We start from the raw sequence: 25,400 nt of genomic DNA on the forward strand, positions 1-25,400 counted from the left end.
AAAAAAAAAAAAAAAAAAAAAAATCTTTGTGCAAATCTCAGCCTGTGGAAAAGATTTACTGAGACCTCCTATTTATACTACAACCTGTACAATCCAATCCTCCTTATTCTACTCTTTTTCCCCCCAACATATTATATACTCTGCTGTGTTTATTATTTATTGTCTATGGCTTCTCCTCCTACTCCCTGCTAGAACATAACCTTCAGTAGGTCAGGATCTTTGTCTACTTTGTTGACTAAAGGATTCTAAGAGCATAGAAAAATATTTAATTTAATATTAGGTAAACATATTTGTTTAATGAATGAATGCAGATTTTTAAGTTAGCATGGTCATGATATACATGTTCCATGTGTGCTATATATCTATTTAATTAAGCTAGTTAATCACATTTTCAAATCCCTTATGTCCTAAAGTATTTTTGTATGTTTGACATACTCATTTCTAAAAGAGGTGTGTTGAAATCTGCAACATTATGGATATACTACTTCTTGGTAATTCTGTCAGTTTTTGTATTATACATCTTGAAACTATTTCCAGTGTCCATTGCTTATCATTTTATTTTTTTGGATTGTTCCCTATTTATAAGATATATCTATCATTTGATGTTTTTTCCTTAAATGATCCTTTTATTTTTTGAGACAGAGTCTCGCTTTGTAGCCTTCAGGAGAGTGCTGTGAAGTCACAGCTCACGGCAACCTCAAACTCTTGGGCTCAAACGATTCTCTTGCCTCAGCCTTCCAAGTAGCTGAGACTACAGGTGCCCGCCACAACATTCAGCTAGTTTATAGAGATGGGGGTCTCTCTCTTGCTCAGACTGGTCTTGAACCTGTAAGCTCAGGCAATCCCACCTCAGCCTCCCAGAGTGCTAGGATTATAGGTGTGAGCCACTATGCCCAGCCCCTTAAGTGATCTTTCAATGTAATGTTGCCAGCTTTTCCTTGGTGAGGATTTGATTTTTTTTTTTTTTTTTTTAAGAGATGGAGTGTTTACTCTGTTCCACCGGCTGGAGTGCAGTGGCACAATCACAGATCACTATAGCCTCCGACTCCTGGGCTCAAAGAATCCTCCTACCTCAGCTTCCCAAGTAGCTGAGACTACAGGGATACACCACTATGCCCAGCTCGTTTTTTAAGTTTTTGTAGAGACAGGTCCTTACTATGTTGCCTAGGCTAGTATTGAACTCCTAGCCTCCCCTCTCCACACTTTTTTTTTTTTTTTTGAGACAGAGTCTCACTTTCTTGCCCCCAGTAGAGTACCATGGTGTCATGGCTCATAGCAACCTCAAAGTCTTGGGCTCAAGTGATCCTACTGCCTCAGCCTCCCAAGTAGCTGAGACTACAGTGCTTGCCACAATATCTGGCTACTTTTTTTAGAGATGGGGTCTTGCTCTTGCTCGGCTGGTCTCAAACTTGTGAGCTCAAGTGATCCGCCGCCTCAGCTTCCCAGAGTGCTAGGATTACAGGCATGAGCCACTGCATCTGGCCACACTTTTTAAGGTATATTTTTTCTTTAAAATTCTATAAAAATAATCATTATCTTCTCTAATCTTTAATACCATATTATTATTTTTTTTAAGACAGAGTCTCACTATGTCACCCTTGGTAGAGTGCCATGTGTCACAGCTCACAGCAACCTCAAACTCTTGGACTTAAGTGATTCTCTTGCCTCAGCCTCCCAAGTATCTGGGACTACAGGCACCTGCAACAAAACCCGGCTATTTTTTGTTGCAGTTGTCATTGTTGTTAACCTGGCCCAGGCTGGGCTCGAACCTGCCACCCACGGTGTATGTGGCTGGCACCATAACCACTGTGCTATGAGTGCTGAGCCGCTTGCTTAATCTTTCTATTTTTTGTAGAGATCATTATGCTATGCAAACTCAGGCTGATCTTGAACTTCTGGCCTCAAGCATTCTTCCTACCTCAGCCCCCCAAAGTGCTAGGATTATATGTGTGAGCCACCATACTTGGTCATATTTCATTTTTCTATTTCTCTCAAAACTGCATTCTGAAAGGTTTTCTTAGTTCTGTTTTCCAATTCAAAAATTTTCTTTTAAGCTGTTAAAAGTATGCTGTTTAGTCTAAATGCTCTTTTAATTGTATTATTGTAAATTGTACTTTTCATTTCACTGTAATATTTTTCATTTCTTCTTTTTTTTTTCATGTTTTGTTCCATCAGCCATTTTTAAGAATTTCCATTAGGCTACAGAGGTCTGTAGGAAAGCTCAGACTAGGCAGGAGACTCTGGCCTGTAACCAACTTAATCACATGGCAGACAGATTAGTAGCATGTAACCCCTTCTTAGATAAGGCAGTGGAATAAGGGTTGACACACTGAAGACAGCACTCAGGCTGAGCTGCTGAGGGACAACAAACTCTTCTAGGCACAGATGATGAGGGTCTATTGCTCATGAAAACATGGGAAGAGCAACTAGTTTTTATACATTAAGAAAAAGAAGCCAAATTTCTTCTTTGGGTAGTATTTAAGCTCAGGATATAAGAAGAAAGCTTCCTGATACTTTCAACACTCGAAGTGGGATTCCAAAAATCATTAACTACAAAACACGCAGCTAAGCAGACTCTATCGAGTGCAGAAACATCCACACAAAGTTAGACCACATGATAAATGTTGCTTTCAGTATCAAATCTTCTGAGCTGGTAAATTTCATAGCTAATCGCATAGCATCCATGATATCTTCCAAGCCTCTCTTGACTTGCACACAAACTTTTAGCCAAACTTGGCAGAGGGCCGGAAACAATTTGATTAGGAGGGACACTGGCAGACCAACAGACCTAAGATTCACCCTAGAGAGATTCTTATTGCTTTTCCTCATTGGGGTAGGTGTCTATAAATACTGATAGCCCCCCCAAATTAGTCCATGTTTCCAAAAACAAAAAGAACAAAAGCTGGATCAGTGAGCTAAAGCAGAAAGTTTTCTCCCTAGGGATACCTACGGAAGGCCAGTGAATGCATGGCTATAAGGTATGAGGCATTATCACTTTTCTATTCTTTGTGGATTTAAAAGTAAAGCAGAAGGGTCCTCTAAGTCCAAAAATAAGGCAGCCTGGGCCATAAAATTATGGTCTGTAATTTTGGTATCACAAGTGCATACATTTTTTCCACGCAAAGATTGTTCCCACATGAAAGAACTACAGGGAAAGACAAATGACAGCAGCATTGCTCTGGGGTGGGTGGGTTCCTGGGTCAGAGTTAGATGTCCCCATGGACGACCATGTGAACATAGGGTCCCTGCATTGAAAGCTCCAGCAACAGAACAGTCTCTGACCAGCTGCTGGAGACTGGAGAAGACCTGACAGGCTGCATGTTCAGGCTAGTGCCTGTTCCTCCCACATCTCACTGGTGACAGTCACAGAGGTGATGGCAGAATGAGAGCTCAGTAGTTTGGCTCTGTTACTGACATTTGTTGTAAAGTATGACACCAATGACAATGGTGAACACAGAAAACACTAAAGAGAAAAGGACAATGAGAAAGAGAACCAGGACACACAAGGATGGCAGTGGAGCTGTCATCTCAGGCAATTTCATATTGTCCACTGGGGGTAAGAACACATCTCGATGCAGGTCTCCTCTTCTGGACTGTCAGCTCAAACAACTTCAGAGAAATAACATCTTGATTATCTGAGAGATCCCCAGTGATGGAGGAGGTGCCGAATAGTAGTCATAGGGCAGACAGACCCCAGGCACCTCAATTCAGTCCCTCCACATATGCTTGCCATTGATGTCCATCATTATCATCAAATGCCTCTTGACACAGAGAATCACAAGGAAGGTGTCATAATGGAGATTGCAGACAATGGCTATACAGCACGTCCTCCCACACCCCTCAGCTCTGTAGTTTGTTTATCCTGCTCGTGATCATACCTGAGGGAGTCATTGTTCACCATGGCTGAGATGTAGGGCAATACCTGCTCTTATTGCTTTTCCTCATCGGGGTAGGTGTCTATAAATACTAATAGCCCCCTAAATTAGTCGATGTTTCCAAACACAGGACCTGGATGCATCTGATCTTTTGTGTAATAGACCGCCAAGCCATCCCCATGCAGATTCTTCTTCCCTTGTCCATGGGTTTTGAAGTGCATCTGCAACTCCTAGTCTCTCAGGAAACGTGGACTTGTACAAAATCACAGTGTAGTCACACCAGGAATATTACATTCACTTTTTGCTGCCACACCTCAAGGAAGACAATGTAGAACTCAATTCCACAAGGCACCCTGTTTGGCCTATCTGAGGTAAGGTGGATATACTGGGTCATTACCATGGCACTGTCCATCGGATTCCATAGTGAGGAACCACCTGTGCCTACGCCACTCCTAACAAATGTTGCTGCCACTGATGCCACCACCCAGAGGGTCCCAGAGTAGCTGACATCTTTCCCACTGCTGTCCACTATTTTTTATTTCTAAGATTTCTAGGTGGTTCTTTTTCACACATACTGTTCTTATTCCATTACCTGGTTTTTTTTAAATTTTTATTTTGTGGAATCTTTTTTCTTTTGTGTGTATACTGAGAATTTTAACTAATCATTAAACACTCCAGATTGTTCTTTTCTCTCAGATATAAATTCTCTCATTTGTGGGTCTCTTTAGTGCTTTTCACGGAGATTATATTGGTTTTTCTGCAATATTTTGAGGGCTTAGTTTTTTTTTTTTTTTTTTTTTTGAGACAGAGCCTCAAGCTGTCCCCCTGGGTAGAGTGCTGTGGCATCACAGCTCAAAGCAACCTCCAACTCCTGGGCTCAAGCGAGTCTCCTGCCTCCCCCTCCCAAGTAGCTGGGACCACAAGTGCCCACCACAATGCCTGACTATCTTTTTTTTGGTTGCAGCGATCATTGTTTGGCGGGCTGGGCTGGATTCAAACCCGCCCCCTTAGGTGTATGTGGCTGGCGCCTTAGCCACTTGAGCCATAGGTGCCGAGCCTGAGGGCTTAGTTTTTATGATAATTTTAAAATGTCAGTGCCTGTATCTTCAGGTCAATTTCAAGTTACCATAGCTTAAATCTGGTAAAGTGCATACATTGAACCAGACTTTAAGTTGGGGCTCTGGTTTCTCTTTTCTTCTAGACAGCCTAGTTTGGGATTTTTACCCTCTTCCCCAAAATATTTGGGGTCCAAGTTCCATCTTGAGTGGGTTCTTGTATTTGTTGCTTGCTACTGCTAGTCCTTCTTACTTCTCATCAGGACAAGCAGCTTATTTCTGGCTGGACACTACTGGGTTGAGCTAGACTAACCCAGCCCCAATTAGCAGTGTTCTCCTGGGTCCTGGATTTATTTACTGAGTAGACAGGATCCTTACAAAACACCTTGGTCCCAACTGCCCACATTCACATCCATTCATAGCTCCCCTAGCACACGGCTATTCTTTTTATCACTAGCTCAAAGAGAGACTTACTTTCTTATTTCTAAATATGACTATTATTTTTAAAAATCTTTTAAAAATATTTACCCATAATTTTTTGGTAATGAGAGGCATAAGATTCAAGTATATTCATTCTACCATTGTAACCTAGAAGTCTTACATTTTGAAATAATAGCAGTTCAACACTCCTGACCTCCCCACTCTGTAAATATAAGCATGTATACCCAAAGTTCAAATTCAAAATCAACCACAATAGAAGAAAATTTCCATTATTTGGAATTTGTTTATGTTGAAATAAGTAAAAGATGTACTAGAAAATCACAATGGAGGGAAGATGGCTTTAAAAAGGTAAGAAACTTGAGACAGCAGCAGACTTTATTATAAACTTCATGTGTAAACTCTACCAATTTTTCCCATAAATCAAGTAAGACTGACTGAACAAAAGAAAAGGGTACTTTCCATAGCACCAGGAAGAGACACTGCAGCCAGCAGAGTCCTGAAATAAGCCCCAACCTGCACTCTTGTGCCTGGAAGACATTAGCATAGTGGAAAGAATGCTGGACTGGGAATTTGGAACTGTTCTAGTTCATTCTCTACCACTAAGTCATTGTAGACAGCTTCAGTTAAATCATGCCCTCTTTGTGAGCTCCAGGTTTTTCATCTGTAAAGTAAGAGTTGGGCTAGATAACAGTTTCTCATGTACTTTCAGAAATAACTTCCTGTGATCTCAATAGTTTGGTACTTTATAAGTAGGCTGAGTCCTCCATTCTTCAGTTTGCTGAGTAAATAACTTGCCAGGTAAAGGAAGAAAACTATTCAGTCTTCAGATAAAATAGAAGTCAGAAATCACCAGATGCATGATTTTGTTTGATCACTACACTGCAAAGGAACAGCCTGGTATGTGGATGTCTGTGTGGGTGTAGACACAACCTATGTTTTATATAGAAAAGGCAAATCAACCGAGGCAAAAACAAGACCCCTAAACACAGGTGCAAGATACAACAAATGGTAAGATGTCTTTCCTACAAACACAACTGTTCCTGCCAGCTCAGAAGACCACCCCCCCCAAATATGAATCTCAAACTGACCAGATCAAAGTGTAGATAGAGACAAAATGAAACAAGCAGCATACAAGAAGTTACAGGATGTGAGAGATCTGACCCTGTCCACTGCAAAGTCTGAACAACTAGAAACTGTATGTGAACAAAAACGTAGAGAAGAAAATGAAGAAGAAAAGGTTAAAACTGAAGTTTTACTGAGTAGATGGAAGAATGGATTAAGAATTTAAAAACTGGGTTGAGGTGGTAAGAAAAACTCAAGATTAAATGTTAGAGCTTCTTAGAGCTTTGGATTATGAGTCACAATGAGACTTTATATGAACTGTTCAATTTCACTATAATGCAGCAAAAATCCAGCTATTCAGACTTTACAAGTCTGAAGGATGGAGAGCTAGCATGTGGCTAGCAATAATCACAATCTTCAAATAACTTCCTAAAGACGTATAGTTTTCTAAAAAAACAACAAAAAAGCATCTTAACAGCTACATTGCTGTATCTGTGGACATAACACTGTATTAGAGGTGGGTGTCCAGCAGATTTCTATCCATACTATTCCATATTCCACCATAGCTGAAATAGGCAACCAACCAGAAGAGAAGGATAAAGTTTTCTGACAAAATTCCCACTCAGTTCGTGAAATGGCCACTGAGCAGTCTTCACTTTCATGAAAACTTCACTTTTTCTGTGTTACCAAAGCATTTAAGGAGAAAAAATTATAAGTGACAAGGGCTTATTAAAGAAAATTCTGGAAATGAAGAAAAGTAGAAAAAAAGTCACATTTAGTACCATCACAGAAACACAACCACTGTTAACACTTTGCTAACTTTCTCTTTGGTCTTTTACCAGGGTCTGGATATCCTCTACATCCCCATAGTTATAATCATATTACAAACATAGCTTTGTGTCTAATTCATTCAGTAATATTTTGTTGTAAGCATTTATCCAGATTATTACACTACTTTTGTAACTTATTTTTATTTTTTTGAGACAGAGTCTCACTCTGTTGCTCAGGCTACAGTGCCATGGGGTCAGCTTAGCTCACAGCAACCTCAAACTCTTTGACCCAAGTGATCCTTTTGCCTCAGCCTCCTGAGTAATTGGGACTTATAGGCACCTGGCACATCAACCTGCTAGTTTTTGCATTTTTTTAGTAGAGATGAGGGTCTCGCTCTTGCTCAGGCTGATCTCAAACTCCTGAGCTCAAGTAAACCACCCACCTCTGCTTCCCAGAGTGCTACCTAGGATTACAGGCGTGAGCCACCACACCTAACTGTGATTCATTTTTAAATGGCATATACTCTATTCCAAGGCTAGTAGGTGGGGAATGATAAAACCAACTATGATTCATGCTTAACTACTACTAGAATACTGAACATTTAGGTTCTTTCCAATATTTCTACTATTATGGAAATAGACTAAATAGCTAAATAGACAGTCTGTTTTGATTAATGGTGCCTAACAAATAGCTTTCTACACAGTAGACACTCAAATATTTGTTGAATGAATGTCTACAGATCTGTATATACCTTGTGATAAAAATTTCTCTGTGGGGTGGTGCCTGTGGCTCAAAGGAGTAGGGCGCCAGCCCCATACACTGGAGGTGGAGGGTTCAAACCCAGCCCTGGCCAAAAAAAAAAAAAAAAAAAAAGGCAAAAAAAATTCTCTGTGTAAGGCTTTTGTTTTTTTCATTTTTAGAACTGTTTCCTAGAAACTGATTTTCATAAGTGAATATTCTGGATCAATTTGAGGCTTTTAAAAGTTTGTTTCCCAAAAAGGAATGATTAATTTGCATTCCTGACAGTAAAATGTGAGGAAGCTCATGTCACTAAACTCACAGCTAAATGGCCATTATTTTTTCTAAGTCTTTGCCTATTACAGTGAAAAAAAATGCTATGTAAAAAAACACTACTTCATCATAATTTTAATTTATAGTTTTAATGTTTTAATGGAGAAAGTGTCTTACTATCTTGCTCTGGCTGGTCTTGAACTCCTGGACTCAAGTGATCCTCCTGCTTTGACCTCTCATAGTGCTGGTATTACAGGTATGAGTCACTGTGCCTGACCTAATTCATAGTTTTGAACACTAATAAGGATGTATACACTTTCTCTTATGTTTGTTAACTATTTTAAAATAGTTTTCTAATAATCATTACTATCTAAATCAAATTTATTCTTGGAAAGGTCAATTGTAGGTTGAAGCAAAATAAACAAAACAACAACAACAAAAATCCCTAAAACACAATACTTTTAGGAAATAAATTCTGTATCAAACTTAAACTAACCTAAATTCATAGCTGGAAAAACCTTATTCATAGAGCAAGTCTGGTACATTGTAATGTGCTTTTATTTTTATTATTATTATTTTTTTGAGACAGAGTCTTACTATGTCACCCTCAGTAGAGTGCTGTGGCGTCACAGCTTACAGCAACCTCAAACTCTTGGGCTTATGTGATTCTCTTACCTCAGCCTCCCAAGTAGCTGGGACTATAGGCACCCGCCACAACACCCACCTATTTTTTTGTTGCAGTTGTTATTGTTGTTTAGCTGGCCCAGGCTGGGTTCAAACCTGCCAGCCTCAGTGTATATGGCTGGCACCCTACCCACTGAGCTACAGGCATTGCCTTAATGTGCTTTTATTAATGGTAAAGTTGAAAGCTAAAATTCTTAGTTCCTGATTTTCTCCTTATATTTATTTTATATAGTTTTATTTTGAGATATGAGATACTTTTCTGGGGTGATGATATAAATGGGAAGGGAAAAGCTAGGAGGACAAGATTCCTGTAATAAGTCTTCCAAAACTTTTTTCTTTTAAGAAACCATTCTAAATTAATCTAGAAACTCTAAGAGCTATTTCCCATAATTGCATTCTGTAAAAACTTCTTTAGCTAAGATAATCTTGGAGTGGTTTAGCAGAACATTGTCAGCCCTGAATTAGGCTTTCTCTCTGAAAGCATTCTGTAAACAAGATAGACACAGAAAAAGCAGATGCATGGTTAGAGAAAATAGTTAGGTCTAGGCAACATTTCCAGGAATGAGAACCTGACAAAGACTGACAATTACACCTCACTAACTAATCTAATAACTAACTTCTTTCCTAACTGTTAGTATAACATGTAGAAAATGCTCCTTTGAGGCAGAAGTATAATTGCCTTTCATTCCTTCGAGATATCCTTGCAAAAATAGGCAAGAATGTTGATCTACCATTTGTTCTCAATAAGTAGAGAAAAAAGAAATGCGAAATGAAGATTGTTAGGGAGAAGCAATTGACAGTAAAGCATATAATCAGCCAGGCACCACAGTGTGCCAAATGACACAATGATTAGATCTGTTTGAACTCTTCATAAATCCTTTATGTCATAAACTTTATGGGGACTTTTTTTTTTTTATGGCAAGCTATTTTGGACTTATGCCCACAAAGCAAATGGCTTCTAACCAAATGCTATTAACTTCCAGAAAATCCATCAAAACCATCACAGGTAGATGAGTGTCAAGGAGAAGATACCATTCCTTTGGTGCTCCCCAGCCCCACTCTGCCAAACTGCTCTCACAAGTCAGCAGTATCTCTTATTGTCAAATCTACTGGACATGATGACAGAGGCCGGTTGGTAGCTATAGTTTGTCTTCCCAGAACTTGATGCCTTTCTCTTCTTTTGGTAACAGAACTCTATTTCCTGTGGGGAATCGATTCTCCATGCAGCTCCTCTATTTCCTGTGGGGAATCGATTCTCCTCTCTCCCCTATCCCTACCCCTTCAACAAATGGTAGGTATTCTTCCTGTTTCTTCTCCATCACTATCACTACTACCACCACTGCCACAGTCATTATCAACAGCAATGTGAGTAACATTTATTGATCATCTACTATATGCCAGACACTGTTTTATTATATGCATATTATCTCATTTAAAGAAATTGTGATAGGTACTATTGCTTCTATTTTAGAATTGAAGAAACTAAGGCATGGAGAGTAATTTGTCCACGGTTACATAAGAGGTGCCATAGCAGGGATGTGAACTCAAATTGGTTCCAGAGTTCAGATTCTTAACCATTATGCTTTATTGCCTATTTAACACAGTTTCATCTAATTTCTGACTACAGAAAATTAGTTCAGGGAAATTCACCTGATTCAAGCCAGGTCAGTCACATATATGGACACTGGGATATAGAAGGTCTTTTTTTCTCCACAACCTATACAAAGAAGATGGCAGAGCCCTGGCGATTAAGTTTTAGGTTCCCAGATTTAGCTATATTGGAAACCAGGCCAAGAGTGATATGCAGATTTCCCAGTTACATGGGAAAGACTGAGCTATATGAAACTATATGACATTTAGTTTCTGTCTCACTAAATACTTGAAAGTTTTCATTCCCCTATTTGGTGGAATACTATTCTTTTCTGGCCCTTTTTCTTCTCTGACCATTTCCTTCTGATTTCTTTCATGGGTACTGTTTCTCTCCTACGTATTCCTTAAACAATGGTGTGCCCAGGGCTCTGTTCTAAACTGTCTACTCTTCTTTGTTTCACAATAGTATACCTCCTTAGCACCCACAGTCATTTTGATAGGCTGCCCCTGAAGAAGGTGCCCCTTTTGCCTGCTTCTGCTTCAGAACCACTCTGATACCAAACCACAGATATAAATGTATGTGAGTACATCAATATTCCTCAGGATACTGGTGAAGAAAAAAAGTTGATAATCAGCATTCTACAAGTTAACCTTGGATAATGCCATAGTTTTCATAACTTAAACCTATTATCAGCAGGCTGGTGCCTTCTAAATCATTTTTATTTATTTATTTTTTGAGACAGAGTCTCACTTAGTTGCCCTCGGTAGAGTACTGTGGCGTCATAGCTCATAGCAACCTCCAACTCTTGGGCTCAAGTGATTCTCTTGCCTCAGCCTTCCTAGTAGCTGGGACTACAGGTGCCCACCACAATGCCTGGCTATTTTTAGAGATTGGGTCTTGCTCTTGCTCAGGCTGGTCTTGAACCTGTGACCTCAGGCAGTCCACCTGCCTCAGCCTCCCAGAGTGCTAGTATTACAGGCATGAGCTACCATGCCTGGCCTGAATCATTTTTATTTTTAAAGAGTCATGGTCTCACTGTCACTTAGGCAGAGTGCAGTGGCGTGATTGTAGTTCACCACAGCCTTTAATTCCTGGTCTCAAGCAATCCTCCCACCTCAGTAGCCGGGACTACAGGTGCAAACCACCACATCCAACACTATCCAAATCTTTTATCTTCAGCCCTGGAACTTTCTCCTATTTCAGGCCAGTGTATCTAGTTGCCAAAGGACATTCACTTTCCTATGTCTGATAGGTACCTCAAAATCAGCATGTCCAAATCAAGAGTATCATCTTTATCCCCAAACATTCTTCCGACTTCCTAACCTAATTAATGACATATCATCTATGTAGTCACCATAATCAGAAACATGGATGTCATTAATTGAATTGTTCTCTAAATAGTCATAGAAAACATCCCTAAATACTTGGTATTTTGATAGATGCTGGGGGTAAAAAATAATAAGAAACAACAGACTTTAAGAAATTTAGTTTCATTGACGAATACAACATAGTATGATTATCACTATTTATTAAAGATCAATTCAAGGTACCAAGGGAAAATTAGTCTGGTCTGGAGAGTGGTCAAAGGGAGGCTTCTTGGGGGAGGGTGGGGCCTAACCTAAACCATGAATATATTTTCTAAAAAGGAAGCAGGGAGAGGAAGAGAAGTAAGAGAAGCAGTAAGAGGAAGAGAATTCTAGGGAATGGAAATAATGTGTGTGATAGTGCAAAGATGAGGGGGAAAGATTGGTGAATTACCATCATACTAGTTGCTTATATCTATTGAAAACTTATTAAAGGTAGGCACTGTGCTACACTTTAAGTATGTTATTACTGGCTGAGTGTAGTGGCTCATGCCTGTAATCCCAGCACCTTGGGAGACTGAAGGGGGAAGATCACTTCAACTGAGAAGTTTGAGACTAACCTGGAAAACATAGAAAACAATGTTTTTTATAGAAAACTATTTTTTTTTCTATAAAAAATAAAAAAGCTAGTTGGGCATGGTGGCATATGCCTATAGTCCCAGTCTCTCTCATACTTGGGAGAATGAGGCAGGAGGATTGCTTGAGCTCAGGTGTTGGAGGCTGCAGTGAGTTCTAACAGCACCACTTCACTCCAGGTTGGGAAGAGACCCAGTCTCTTAAAAATAATAATAATAAAATACATTATTACTGCTGTTCTTTACATCAAGCCTACGAAGTAAGGATAATAAAACAACATTTTTACAGATTAAAGAACTTTCAGAGAGTTTAGAGAAGTTAAATTACTTTTTCAAGACCACACAACTAGTAAGAGATGGAATCAGATTTGAACCTGGGTCCTCTGGCTCCACAGCCAATACTATTTCTACCAATCCAGAGATCCCCTCAATTACCCTAGACACAGCCTAATGCTTCATCATCTACATCCAGTAAAATACCAAATTCTGATGGTATTTGGTTTTCATATTTGTCTACATTTACCATTAGAAATCTAGTTCACTATCTTTTGTCTGGACTCTAGGCTCTAATTGCTTTCTAAGTATAAAAGGTATGTTTATATCCTAAGTCAGATAAGCATTACCTCACTTTCCTAACAAAAGACCTACCAAGTTATCTATATATGTACTAGGGAAGATATATTCCTGCTCTTGTCTAGTGATAATCCTGGAATAATCTACATCTTAGTCGGGGGCCTTTTTTTCTTCTTTAATTATGCTCTTTTCTTTAGTGATCTCATCCAGTGCTCTGACTCTATCAACACTAAGGCAGTAACTCCCAAATATATATCTCTCTAGCTTTAATATCTCCCATGGACACCAGATTTCTACTTGAAAACTACCTACTTGACATTTCAATTGGGATGTCTTACAGAAATATCCTGCCCCATTAAAATGTGAGTGTTATGAGAGGCAGAAACTTTGTCAACCTTTTACATTTTTGTATCCCTAAAGCATAGTGCCTGATACATAGTGGATAATTGATACATATGTTTTGACTGAACAAAAGCATGCTGCTATGTGTTTAAAAGGCTTTCTGGGCCAGGCTTGATGGCTCACGCCTGTAATCTTAGCACTCTGAAAGGCCGAGGCAGGTGGATGGCCTAAGCTCACGAGTTAGAGACCAGCCTGAGCAAGAGCAAGACCCTGTCTCTACTAAAAATAGAAAATCTGAGGCAAAAGGATCACTTGAGCCCAAGAGTTGGAGGTTGCTGACAGCTATGATGCCACAGCACCCTATCCAGGGCGACAGCTTGAGATATTCTCCAAAAAAAAAAAAAAAAAGGCTTTCTGAATGGGGACCAAACTGTACTAGAAGGTCTTTGAGAATTTTGTACTCTGGATTAAATGGTGCATTTTTGGAGGAGAGAAAGGAGTGTTATAACTCACACAGCTGAGAAGGAGACACAGACCCCACTTAAATGCAATTAATTAATAAAAATTTATGGCACCTAGATGGGGGCTGTTGCTCTAACAGGCAAGCAGTCCTGAATGGCAGATTAAATTGGTTTTTATACCCCACTCTCTGTGTCACAGCAAGCAAGCAAAGGAACAGAGGCTGAATCATTGAGGTTACCTTTAGGAGTGGGGTGGTGGTGGTGGTGGTGGGGTTAAGTAGTACAAGGGGGGAGGCAGGGGGTACGTCAAGCCTCTCCTTCCTACGTAGTTTCTTATCTCAAGTTTCTCCTCAAAGTTCTTCCCCCTCCCTACTACTCCCTTATCTTTAGGCCTCTTTTCAGAGTTCTCCTCCCCACCCCTGAGGGGGCTGGGACTAATGGATTCAAAGGAAGTTTCTTTTTCAAGGGTAGGGGGCTTGGTTTCACAGGAGTACAGATTAGGTCCAAACTCCTTCAGGGTGTCACAGTTAATCCTGTTTAGTGATGAGCTACCTGGGATATTAGCAACCCTAAACATTGTATCTCTAGGAACACTGTCAAACTAACATTCCTATTAAGTATCACTAGGGAAGGCCAGAATGGTGGCTCACACCTATAATTCCAGCACTCTGGGAAGCTGAGGCAGGTGGATTGCTTGAGCTCACAAGTTCGACATCAGCCTGAGCAAGAATGAGACCCCATCTCTAAAAAATTAGCTGGGCATTGTGGTGGGTGCCTGTAGTCTCAGCTACTTGGGAGGCTGAGGCAAGAGGACTGCTTGAGCCCAAGACTTTGAGGTTGCTGTGAGCTATGACACCATAGCCCTCTACTGGAGGCAAGAAAGTGAGACTGTCTCCAAAAAAAAAAAAAAAAAAAATCATGAGAGACTTTTATAATACAGATTCGCAGGCCTTCCACCCTTTACTACCATGTCTCCTCCTAATCCAGAATCTCAAGGGGAGAGGCCTGAAGATCTATACTATAAACAAATGACCCCAGTGATTCTTATTAACAAGTTTGAGGAAGACTACTATAAAAGCTTCACCTATTAGATTATTATTATTGAAAATGGCTCAGCTTGCTGGACATCAGTATCCACATGTACCCTTAGCTCTAAGTCAAGTACTCCAGAAATTATTTATAAACTGCCCAAATTATATTTTATTAGTTTTATTCCAGATCACTAGAGATCACCAGTGACCCAAGAGAGGCCTTCTCAGATAACATGCCATACACGGGTAGATCTTTACTCTCAAGAAAAAATCTGGTTTTGTTAACTTGGCATAAAATTAGTTGTGCCAACTCATGCTCAATTCCTACACCTTATATGAGTCTTTATTGTATTAATGTCAGCTTTCATTACTTCTTTTCCCTTAAAGTTGTTGAGGAATTGGAATTTCAGCTTCTCTTTCCAAAAATCTACTTCTTTTAACTACCACTTCAAGCAAGCACAGCATCAACATTTTGAAGGTTTCTGTCGACTCTTCCACAAATCCCCAGAAAGTTCTCCCTGAATATATTCAATAGACTAAAAGTTAATAAGGCAACAAGACTACTAAATTCCATAATCTACTTCTACCCAAGAAATTCCAATGACAATCAGCAATTAAAGTGAATGATAGCAATTAACAATATTCTGATAGGCACCTTTCAAGAATGTGTGAGCCTTAAAGGTGAATTACTTATGGTCATGGTCTACAAAAAACTGAATTTCAAGTGAAAAGTGAATATATATTCCCAATTGTAACCTTAGCTAACCTCACAGACTAGTCCTTGGGAGGTAAGAAGGAATAAGATCAGATGAGAAAAGCAGATAGGGATATATTAGGAGAACCATTTCTGACTTTCTCCTCAAAAGGTAATAAACTGAAAATAACAGAGAAACTATATTTATTTATTTTTTTTGAGACAGAGCCTCAAGCTGTCCCCCTGGGTAGAGTGCCATGGCATCACAGCTCACAGCAACCTCCAACTCCTAGGCTCAAGCGAGCCTCCTGCCTCAGCCTCCCAAGTAGCTGGGACCACAGGCGCCTGCCATAACACCTGGCTATTTTTGGGTTGCAGCCATCATTGTTGTTTGGCAGGCCTGGGCTGGATTCGAACCTGCCACCTTAGGTGTACATGGCTGGCGCCTTAGCCACTTGAGCCACAGGCACCGAGTGGAGAAACTATATTTAAAATGACATGGAAGCAACTCTCCTTTTCTTCTTCATTTACTGCTCAGGAAGCTTTGCTTCTTGTTTCCTCTAAGAACCAAAACTCCTTACTGCTGTCCCCAACAACACATAACCTTCCAAATAGATGACTGCCTCCACAAGCTGTTGATGATAGTAAAGAATCAGGGAATTGGAAAAATGCTGAGTTATCAGAGAAGTGCTTAGATGAGAGAAAATTGACATTTGGAGTCATGCTGACATCAGCAAACACTTTCTGTACTATCAACCTAGAGCAGAGCCCAGCAAACTGTGGCCTGGCCTGCAGGCCAAATCCAGTTTCCAGCCTGCTTTTGTAAATAAAATTTTATTGGTTTACCTATTGTCTATGGCTGCTTTCCCAATGTGACAGCAAAGTTGAATAGTTGTAACAGACTACTTGGTCTGCAAAGTAGAAAATACTATCAGGCTCTTTACATAAAAGTTTGCTAATCCCTAACTTAGACAATTATGTGCCAAAGATGAAGACTAGACTGGTCCTGCTTCCACTGTCTCTTCCCAAATCATACTGCTGGAGAATAGGTATAAACATCTTCCCTCCCCATACGCCTCAGGAAGGCTGAGTGGGGCTCTCCACAACAGCTGGCAAGTAGCCATACCAGACACTTGGAGAAATGAAAAACTTAGCATTCAATCACCTTAAACAGCCCCATTAATTCACCAGTTTGGCACATCACTTTGGAAAGCCCCCCCCCAACTCCTAAGTAAAATGCCATCTTTAAGTATAAAATGTTTTATTTAGTGATATAATAGCAAGCATGCTATTTTCCTCTTAAAATGCTTCTATCACCTGAAAAAAAGGTCACAAATACAATAAAAGCTATAAGATGCAGTACCATAATATTTTAGTTTGAGTTAATTCTTAATTTGCCAATGGGTTTATAAAATGTCATTCCTTTCCTCAGTAGCCAATAATATTGGCATAGTTTAAGGTATAAGAGTTCAGTTATAACAAAATACTTAAAAAATTTTTAAAGCATAAAAAAGCCAAGCATTTTTTTAAAAAAGTGTATACTTTTAAAACACATTAAGGCACACATGTGTGAACATTTATATACCTTAAAAGATCATACTTGGTTATAGGAATATGATTTCTTTTTCTTTTCTTTTTTTTGAGACAGAGCCTCAAGCTGTCCCCCTGGGTAGAGTGCTGTGGCATAGCTCACAGCAACCTCCAACTCCTGTGCTCAAACAAGTCTCCTGCCTCCGCCTCACAGTTGCTGGGACCACAGGCGCCCACCACAACGCCTGGCTATTTTTTTTTTCAGTTGCAGCCATCACTGTTGTTTGGTGGGCCCGGGCTGGATTCGAACCCACCACCTTAGGTGTATGTGGCTGGCGCCTTAGCCACTTGAGCCACAGGCACCGAGCTGGAATATGATTTCTATATGAAGAGATTCATGTCATTAAGTGGCTGCTGATTCCTGAACTTGCTTGACTGAAAACTGAGATGGTATAGACAAAAATTAAAACTGGTAGATTGTAATCATATTTTCACTCCAACTATCCTACCTTTTAAATTCTACTAAAATAATACTTTTAAAGGCAACATCTGTTAGTGTCTCAAGCTCAACATTCCTGCTTGGGTAAATCTATAAATACTCCATTTGCTGAAAAAGGGCTTCAAATCCCATACTAAGCTTTCTACTTCAATCATGGACTAGAACTCTAACATTAGCTAAGTCTAAGCCATCGTTAAGGCTCTCCAGCCATGCTATCAACAGGAGAAATGAATACTTTTAACCAAGATAACCCTTAGACTTCAACTGAAAGGGGAACAATTATTCCCAAAGACTCTATGATCAAAGCCATCATAGGACTGACTACTTTGATAAAAGAGTTGAACCCAAGCGCTTTGAAGACAACCTTATGAAATTGTCATCATGCTAATGATGGGGTTCCAGGAATGCTCGAGTTGAAAATGATCCTTTTCTAAAGAATGTCATTACTTGGTCATTAAATATGTTTTTTTTAAAAGAAAATCTTTGAAAAAATACCAGCCGGAAAATCACTAGAATGTTAACAAGAATCTCTTCTGAATAGTATGGTTATGGACAATTTTTTCTTATCCTTTATTGCAGAAATAACCCCCTTTTATAACAAGCATTTTGGACAGCTCCCCACCTTTACTATCCTAAAATTGAATTCACAGATACAAAACTATAAAACTTAGCTAAAATCACACACACACAAAAAAACCCATGAAGAAATAAAAGCAAAGTAACTTAGAATAAAATATGTATTTTAATGTTTGAATTCTTGGGTCAATAACACTAGAAGGCATAAGAATGAAGTAGTCAGAGTTGGGGTATATCATAGAATCATCACAAAGGCAGAAATCTAAAGCAGATCTATAGAACGTGCAGTACAATGTGGGCATTATACAAGGGCATTGTTATCAGGGATAAATAAAACTAAGTTAAAACTAAGTGTCATTTCTCCTCAATTGATATAATGGTTGAATTTCTGAACTGCCTCCCTCATCCCTCCCTTCCCCCATCAAGAAACTGAGTTTATACATAAAGTCCAGTTTGGTTTTGTGCTTAGGTAATAGATAGGTTTTCTCATATATGACTATCAAGGGAGACAGTCAAAAGTCAAGCAAGTTTCAGGACTTGTTTGATATGGGGCAATGTAGGGATATCTAGCATCTCTGACCCATTCCATTTAATGCATGAAGAATACTCTCCATCACTATGTTCCCTGAAAGTACCCCTAAGAACTTCTACAACCGCTTCTAAAAATGTTTCTGCTGCTTTTGAGAACCACTGCTTTGTGCTTCTCTGTACTTTATAAATTTTCTTTAATGAAATGCATTATCTTTCTTAATCATTAAAAAAAAGCTCTAGCTGAGTTTTAAGCTCATCAGTGTTCCTCCACCAAAAAGACATACAGTCACAGGTTATAAACATACACCAATAGCTTGATGGCAGCTGGAGGCAGAAGGAAGAAGTGAGAAGAAAAGAAAAGGCTGGGAGGTTAACTATACTATCCTTTGTAGTTGGATAGACCTTTCACATCTTTGGATAAGAGATGAAGTCCAGATACCCTGAAGGTCAATTTATTCTATCTTAAAAAAAGATTTATGAATAAAGCAGAATTCACTGATGTAATGAGATTGATGTAATGAGATACTGGGTCCAAAATTTATAGGGTCTCAAAGGAATACATGTGAGTTTGATTACTGAGATTTCCTTGGCAACAGCATTACCTAAAATTAATAGAGTGCATAAAAGGAAGATACGAAAAGAAACTTTATTCTTAAGATAGTTAATATAGCTTGGGCTAGAGCAAGGCACAACCCATATATAGAAATCATAGCATCTGCAGTATTTTAAGAAACTACATTTGCAAAGCAAGAGCAAACATACAGTGAGAGGACAGATCCTTCTAGGCCAATGTGGGGTTAACCACTAGAGAAGATTCTTCAGTGCACACTGGCTAACAGGAAGCTTACCACACACACAGTTGGTTGGCTGCCATTTCTCAATCTCCATCTCCTTTTGTCATCAATTGTAAAAATCCAGGACAGCTTGCTTTTCTACATGTGAGACGCCAGCCAACTTTCAGAGGCTGACTACAATAGGACTGTTTACAACAGCAATTGCTTATTAAATCTATCCTTATTTTTTATATCCTTATGAACATATTATCAAATTTCTCTGCCTTCTCAGAACCTTCCCATTCAAGGGACAAACTATTTTTTCCTTATCTGCCTAACGAGAAAGAGGTTAGGAAGGAAAAAAAATCTACATTATCCCTTTAATCTGTTAAAAGTAACAGGGGCTTGTTTAAAAGAGAAGATCGCAGTTGTCATACAGTATACTGCAAAAAATATTACTTACTACATAAATAACTCTCTAAAAGCTCACCTACTATGTCCTTAAACTTAGTCAAACTGTTGTTCTATCTCAACAGTGAAGTCTTGTCTGGGAAATACCTTACCATATTAGGCAATCAGGTCCCGGAGAGAGGGAAAGCAAAACAGACCTAGAATTTTACCTAAAAGGAGAATGGCAAAGATACTGCCCAGTAATGGAGAGTGGACAGAAAATTGCTGGATACATTCCAGCTAATAAAGGAGTTTCACAAGATTAAGTAATAAGATTAAAAAGTACTGTTTGAGAGAAATGATATAGCAAATAGCCAGATGCAAAGTTGTAAGAAATTAGAGAAACAGGAAAAAAGGCTGTTTCTTACTCAAAGACAGAGGGTAGAGGGAAAATAGCACAGATCTTTTGGAAACACTGGCAGGAATATAAATGAAAGGTGTAATTTAGGCATAAAAATGAAAGCCTGCCTGATTGACAGGGAAATTTGCAAGTATTTGATTTGATCAGATACTCAAAGCCAAACAAAATTTGAAATATTTAGTCCTGATTCCTTCCTTTCCTCCCTAACCCCTGGACTACAGACCTATTAGGAATCAGGCCCCTACCACAGTCTGTGGAAAAATTGTCTTCCATGAAACCAGTCCCTGGCACCAAGAAGGTTTGTTAGGAACCCAGCCACATGGTAGGAAATGAGCAGCAGGGAGAGAGTGAAGCTTTATTTGCTCCCACTGTTCACACCACCGATCAGCACCTGAATACCACCTCTTCTTCCTTCCCCTGCCCCCTTCAGTGGAAAAATTGTTTTCCATGAACTGATCCCTGGTGCCAAAAAGTCTGTGGACAGCTGCTCTAAATAATACATTCTTTAAGGATAAATTAATAATTAACTTCAAAATAACATGACCTTAGGGTCAATAAAAGTATTCCAAAAGCTCTGCTTTCATCTAGACTAGGAACCTGTAGATTTGGAAAATAATTTAAATGAATCTCAATCATCTGTAATTATTTTAAGGTATTAGCTCATTTTCATTTAACAACTCTTAGAGGTTGATACTATTATAATTCCCACTTTACAGATAAGGAAATAAAGCATAGGAAACATAAGCATAAGTAACTTATCCAAAGTGGTTAAATTGTCAAGCTGGGATTTAAACTCAGAGAATCTAGATCCTGAGTCTATATTCTTAACTACCATGCTATATTGCTTGTCATAACAGTATATAGTATGACATAAAATATATAACAGGCATAAAGGTTCAACTTTATACAAGTTTAGAAGGTAAAGTAACAGCTGTAGACTAGGAATACAACTATGAAATCCTGGAAAATTACTCAACTTCTTTGGGTCTCAGCCCTTATCTTTTTTTCTTTTTTGTTGGAAGCAGAGTATCACTCTGTTGGCCAGGCTAAAGAGCCATGGTGTCAGCCTAACTTGCAGCAACCTTAAATTTCTGAGTTCAGGTGAAGGTGATCCTCTCACTTCAGCCTCCAAAGTAGCAGGGACTACAAGCGCCTGCCACAATGCCCAGCTCATTTTTCTGTTTTTAGCATAGATGGGGTCTTGCTCTTATTCAGGCTGGTCTCAAATTCCTGAACTCACGTGATCCTCCCACCTCAGAGTGCTAGGATTATAGGCGTGAGCCACTGTGCCTGGCCAGTTGTTATCTTTTAAATGAGAGGGTTCACTAAGTAAACCTTTAAAGTAATTTTCAGCTCTAAATTCAGTCTATAATTGCCATTCTAGCCATTACAAAGTTAAATAAGATTTTAGTATACAATAACATCTAGAAATAAAAGTTTTTAGAAGAAAGTCTCTTCTTAACTGAAATTGAAGTAATAGTTACTCAAAGATGTAACAAAGAAGTTAAAAAAATTTTTTTTAAATTGTGTAGTTTTCAATGAGGTTAAAAAAAAAGATGTAATAGAACTGAAGAAAATTAGGCAAAGCAAAGGGGATCAATAGTTGAATTAACTTAACAGGTCATTTCCAGACTTGTTTTATCAACAGAATGTCTCTGATGTCATAAAATAGTCTTAAGACATCCCCGGACTTCAAAAGTCTCTCTCTAGATGAGATTTGTAGAAAGGTAGCAATTTTGACTCAGCGCCTGTGGCTCAAGTGGCTAAGGCGCCAGCCACATACACCTAAGGTGGCGGGTTCGAATCCAGTCTGGGCTGCCAAACAACAATGATGGCTGCAACCAAAAAAAAAAATAGCCAGGCGTTGTGGCGGGTGCCTGTGGTCCCAGCTACTTGGGAGGCGGAGGCAGGAGACTCGCTTGAGCCCAGGAGTTGAAGGTTGCTGTGAGTTGTGATGCCACAGCACTCTACCCAGGGGGACAGCTTGAGGCTCTGTCTCAAAAAAAAAAAAAAAAGAAAGGTAGCAATTTCTATTTCAAAGGATGTCAGTGGATGCTCTGGGATGTCCAGCTCTCCTATACTACCGTATGGCCCTTTAATAAACAGACTGAACAAAACAAAATAAATAAATAAATAAAAATAAAAAACCAAACCAAAACAAAAAAAACCCAGACTGAACAGATTTCATGGGTAATAAATCCCCAAACAAGTTGGAAAAAATAGTAAAATAAGAACAATAACAAAACTGTCTATTTTTTCTATGTTTTGATTTTGTTTCTGAAAAAGGGGGAAACTACATTCTGTATTCTCAGAGTCAAGTGTCTCCTTTGCTGATTCTTCCCCTTCTCTTCACTTTGAACCTGGGAGTGCCGCAGGGCTCTGTCTTTGGACCTCTTTGTCTACATTCATTCTCTTGACAGTTGTACTTACTCTTATAGTTTTAAATATAATCGATATTGTACTTAAAGTTTATATATCCAGCCTGGACTGCTCACTTGAACTCCAGATTCCTACGTTTCACTGTTCTCTTGACATTTCCTTGTGGAAATATTCCAATTGGACCTATTAGATTTAATGTTTCTAAAACCAAATCCCAATCCCTGCTCTTCCCTCAGCAAATCTGTTCTTCCCATAGTATTCTCCATCTCAGTCAATCAAAATTTCACCCTTTAAAGGTACCTTAGCTAAAAGCCTTGGTGTCAACCTTGACTCTGTTTTCTCATCCCATATCAAAGCCAATAGCAAATCTTGTTGGTTCTAACTTCAAAATATAACATCTAACTATGACATCTTCTCCAACATCTTTACTATCTGCTATTACCCTGGTATGAATGTTTTCCCCTGGTTGATTGTAACAGGCTCCTAATGTCTGTGCTTCTATTGATGTCCTCTCAGAAGTACAGTCTTCAAAATAGCAGGCAGAGAGACCCTTTAAAATATAAATATAATAATGTCATTTTTCTGCTCAAAACTTTATAATGGCTACCTATACACGCTGATCAAAAGTCAAAGTTCTTAGAATGATCTATCAGTCCATGACATCAGCCCTCTTGCCCATTCTGCTCTAGCAGATTTTTAAAATCTGTTCTCAAGCATGCCAGGCACCTGCCTTAAAGTCTTTGCAATTGCTGTTCTCTGTCTATAACAATTTACCCACATATGTCCACATGGATTCTCACTTTATATCCTTTAAGTCTAGGTTCAAATAGTATTTTCTCTGTAAGGGCTATCCTGACCACCCTACTTATAATGTCACCCTCCTATTTACTCTGGCACCTCTGATTCCTCCTTACTCCACTCTATATGGTTTTTCCATAGCACTCATCACATTTTCACATACTATTTATTTGTCTCCCATACTAGAATGTAAATTCCATAAGAGAAGCGTTTTTTGTTCATTGCCGCATCCATAGAATACAGAAAAGCACCTGATCATAATAGGTACTCGAAAGCACTTGTTGAATAAATAAATGGGAAGACACATGTAAAAGGCAAGTCACTATAAAATAAAAAATACATTTCATGGCTTTTGGTATTAAGAGATATTTCTGGGGCACTTATTTTATATTAAAGTTCAAAACCAAGCTTTGCCAGCAAATTTCTGTTGCAATCTCTCTTTTAGTTTCAAAACCTTATATTTAACTGCTTACCTCTTTTAGAACATGTTATTAACAGATCTCTCCACTAGCATAGCACCAGGTATCTAAGGCATGGATATCTTGATATCCATGAGTAATTCTTGAATAGTATCTTCTTTACCAAGGAATATTGAGGGATGATTTGTAATCCAGACCTACTGGTTCCACTCTGGACTGGGACAGCTACATTGCTAAGTTTGGTGGCAAGGTTTTAATAATTTTGTTCAGATTGTTACCTGTTTTGTCTAAAATCAACAGACATTCTAGGAAAATAAAAAAAAAAAAAAGCGTGGCGATTCTTACTTCCTGACAGGCATAACTACCCACCTATGTCAAGGACAGCAGAAGAATGCTGATGCTCTACCCACTGAATCTTGATACTCTGAGTAGGCTTTTAAGTTGTCCTTCAAGAAGACGTTCCTTCACTCAAGGAGGTGAGATGCTACTAGCAAGTCAATTCGAACATGTAACCTGCTGAGCAAAAAAATCAAATGGATGAATAGGGAATGAAAAAGGATGTAAGCCCTAATTTCAGGTCTCTTTCCCTACAATTAAATAAAAGGTTCCCTGAAAAAGTATACAGGGTGCTCACCTGGCAGAGATGTTATTCCTGAACAATTCTTAACTTCTCTGGACCTCAGTTTTCTTAACTGTAAAATGAGATTCCGAACTGAAGTTATCTCTAAATTCCTTTCCAATCTATGATGCCAAAAGATGGGAGGTAGATCCCTACACCACATTGAACTAGGCTCTTCAAAAATTCCTTTAAAACAAAAGCAATTTATCTTCTGCTCAGCTTCTGCTTGTTCATCAACATCTTTTCTGTTGACTACTTGTGCCCTCTAGTGACAAATTCAATTACACAACAGGACTGGCCGGACAAACAAACTGCTCCAGAGGAGTAAATGGGGAAAACAGTCAGATTGCAGTACATAAAACTCAGTGTAAAGCAAAAGACTCACAGGCAAAAAAAGAAGCCAGGCAGGTAAAGAAAAAAAGATAGAAAGGAGCTGGGCACAGTGGCTGGCACTTGTAATCCCAGCTACTTAAGGAAACTGAGGTGGGAGGATTGCTTAAGGCCAGTTCAAGACCAGCCTGGGCAACATAGCAAGACCTTGTCTCTAAAAAAAATTAAGATATAATTAGCCAGGTGTGGTAGTGCATGTCTGGAGTCCCATCTACTTATGAGATTGAGACAGGAAGATTGCTTAAGCCCAGGAATTTGAGGTTATATAGTGAGCTATTATTGTACCACTGTACTCCAGTGACAAAGTAAGTCTCTACAAACAAACAAACAAACAAAGAAATGGAAATGACCACTACCTTTTGTGGTGTGTCTATGATTGTTCTTTCCAGGGCAAATATCCTATGCAATTACTACAATAGCAAAGAAAACAGCAAACACAATCCTGCATTTTCAAGTATGGCTAGAAAACCCTATTCCTCAAATTAGGATTCAGATTAAATCTCTTTTTCACTTAGCAAGACAAAGGATATATAATATTAAGATTT

The 25,400-nt window shown here is 39.0% G+C and overlaps 1 protein-coding gene and 1 pseudogene across 2 annotated transcripts in view; both read right to left on the reverse strand.

Moving 5' to 3' along the window:
• The window catches only part of PPP1R12B (protein phosphatase 1 regulatory subunit 12B), a 246,089-nt gene that overhangs the window by 65,780 nt on the left and 154,909 nt on the right, over positions 1–25,400 (reverse strand). The window lies entirely within an intron of this gene.
• Positions 3,405–4,652, reverse strand: LOC105887230 (annotated as a pseudogene).

The sequence above is a fragment of the Otolemur garnettii genome, unplaced genomic scaffold, assembly GCF_000181295.1.
Source record: "Otolemur garnettii isolate 467f Iridium unplaced genomic scaffold, OtoGar3 scaffold00055, whole genome shotgun sequence".
In the NCBI taxonomy this organism is placed as follows: domain Eukaryota; kingdom Metazoa; phylum Chordata; class Mammalia; order Primates; family Galagidae; genus Otolemur; species Otolemur garnettii.